Source organism: Triticum aestivum, chromosome 1D (genome assembly GCF_018294505.1).
Source record: "Triticum aestivum cultivar Chinese Spring chromosome 1D, IWGSC CS RefSeq v2.1, whole genome shotgun sequence".
Lineage (NCBI taxonomy): Eukaryota > Viridiplantae > Streptophyta > Magnoliopsida > Poales > Poaceae > Triticum > Triticum aestivum.
The window spans coordinates 48,014,180-48,017,293 of NC_057796.1; positions in this window are offsets into that span (position 1 = coordinate 48,014,180).

Below are 3,114 nucleotides of genomic sequence, written 5' to 3' on the forward strand. Positions count from 1 at the left end.
CAAGCAACAAATATCTTGCTTTTCGGATCTGTGATAGAAGGTGTACCCAATTGTCTCCTTTGGGTATCCTATGAAGAAGCATTTTTCAGATTTGGTTTTGAGCTTATGAGGTTGAAGATTTTTCACATAAGCATCGCAGCCCCAAACTTTAAGAAACGGCAGCTTAGGTTTCTTGCCAAACCACAGTTCATAAGGTGTCGTCTCAACGGATTTAGATGGTGCCCTATTTAACGTGAATGTAGCTGTATCTAATGCATAACCCCAAAATGATAGTGATAAATCGATAAGATACATCATAGATCGCACCATATCTAATAAAGTACGGTTATGACGCTCGGACACGCCATTACGCTGTGGTGTTCCAGGTGGCGTGAGTTGCGAAACTATTCCACATTGTTTCAAATGAAGACCAAACTCGTAACTCAAATATTCGTCTTCGCGATCACATCGTAGAAACTTTATTTTCTTGATACGATGATTTTCCACTTCACTCTGAAATTCTCAGGTTGATACTATCTACAAAGCTCGAATTGTCGAAAACCATTCACCTTGCACTGGTGCGCGTCGGTCCTAAACAAACGGTTTAAAACCCCTTTCCGCGACGACATTGGGAACCGTCGCCAAGTGAGTGTGTGCAATAGGGTGTCCTTCCCACATGACCCAGAAATCATCGGGGATAGGTGCTCCCGGGACCCAGGCTAGGGCCATGTGCGATCGGGTGAGGCATCAAAACCCAATCATTTCCGTAGGTATGGACATCCCACACAGTAATCCGAGAAAATCATTTCCTTAGGTATGTACATCCCACACGATGAATCCCAGAAAAACATTTCCGTTCGTATGTATATCACACACAGTCAATCCAAGGAATACGTTTCCGTTCTTACATCCCACACAGTCAATCCAGGGAAAATGTTTCCGTTCGGATGTACATCCCACACAGTTTTATGTATACGCTCGTGTGTGAAAGGTGTAACTATCACACACGCTCTGCCTTGGTTAACTGTTTGCTTTCATTAACTACATCACACAAGATTTGATGTTGAAAACTATGTGGCATTGGGCTATCCATCACAAGCGCTTTTACTGCCAAAACCATTTGGAAAGTTCCATGACCGTGTGTTCTCTTTTTATTTTTTGCCTATAATTTATTATTCTATTTGGAAATTTTGAAATATGAAATGTGCAATTCAAATTCTCAGCACAATGGTTGAACAACGAATCCATAAATAAAGTTGCCAGTACAATATGTTCAGTAATTACAAGATTAGGCACCAATTAACTATGATGAACCACAGTATTTAAAGGCGGTAAAGGTGAAGAGACAAGTGTAAATCATTTTGACTGCCGACGGTGTTGAAGAAGCGGAATGCCCATAATGTGCCTTCCTGCATGCCATAGGCATGAACCACTTTTGTCCAACCCCTAGTGACGATCGCCCGCCCATCCTTGAGCGCCTTTAGGAAGACTTCTAGAGCATTATCAAGGTAGCATGAATTATATACTTTAACCTTAGTTGCCTCCACTCCGGTCATGTAGTTTGCAAGGTAACCATCAGTAAATAGCTTCGGAAACCGCTGAAAAGAGAAAAATATGAGATATTGAGGTCTAAAAGAGTATATTGTTGTGGGCAAGGGGAAAAGGCAACACATTACTTACCATCCTAAAGTTCACTGTTGTCTTCGACAAAGTGTAAATAAAGAGCTTAATTCCAATCACCCGTTTCCTTCGCCTAACAATCTTTCTTAGTTTCCTCACTTGACGCTTGTTCATGAATATCTCATTGCCCCATACGCAAAAGTGATCGAAGCGTGGATCAGTACCGCTCATATATGTACCTACAAGCAACCAGTAAATGTTAGAAGCTAAACTGAGATTGCACAAATGATGTAAAATACAACTACCTATGTTCCTAAGTACAAGTATTTTTTTAAGATTTCAATATGAACTACATACGGATGTATATAGAATTATAGATATAGTTTAGATTAGAATCTAGATTCACTCATTTAGCTCCTTATGTAGTATATATTGGAATCTCTAAAAATACTTAAATTTAGGAATAGATGGGGTATAAGACATGGGATGCAACTAACCTCGACGGCAAACAACAACATCGCCCATTGTAGCCCTGTGTAAGTACATGGAAAGCCAATGTTAACTACAACAGGGTTAACATCCACCTAAAATAGCAAATGGTAATAAAACGGCAGCATCTGTAGTGATATCTTCATTTCGAAAGAGTAGCACGGTAGCAAAGAGACGGATTAAAAAATAGATACAACTGTTAATTGGAATAGGCTTCCCAACATCCTAATTCATGTTTTGTATGTTTTTAGCCATTGAAGTACAAGTCTTCAAAAATGGATACAACTGTTAATTGCAACGGGCTTCACAACATCCTAATTCATGTTTTGTAAGTTTGTAGCCATTGAAATACAAGTCTTTAAAAATGGATACAACTGTTGATTGCAATAGGCTTAATAGACAGGGTAGGTGCTGCTAGAGCAGAGAATGGCCCAGTTGTCTATAAAAAGGTAGGGAAAATAGCTCAAACATGTTAGGCATGTTTACTACAACATGCTTAATACATCGACAGTACAAAATATAGCCATTAATTGCAACTGGTATTGGTAAGATTGTACTGGTGGGTAAGTCCTGAGAGGTAGTTGCTGGGGCACTTCATCTTGGTTAGAGCCCGCCCAAAGTCAGCCGTGGCGGAGGCGAGCTATTCCTCTGGGTCAAAGCGTGGATCAGTGCCACTGACATGTGTACCTACAGGCAACCAGTAAATGGTAGAAGTTAAACTGCAATGCCACAAATTATGTGAAATACTGTAAGACATGGGATGCAGCTCACCTCGACGGCAAACAAAAGCATCGGCCGTTATGACCCTGCGTAAGTACATGGACAGGCATGTTAAGTACAACAGGGTTAGCATCCACTAAAATTAGCAAATGGGCAGCATCTCTAGTGATATCCTGAGTCATGTATTGTATGTTTGTTGCTGGTGAAACTGAGCTGGCCACGGTAATATTTGAACATCACACAGTGTGCAGTACTGAAATAAACAAGGCACGAACATGCTTAATACATCAACCGTACAGATCATAG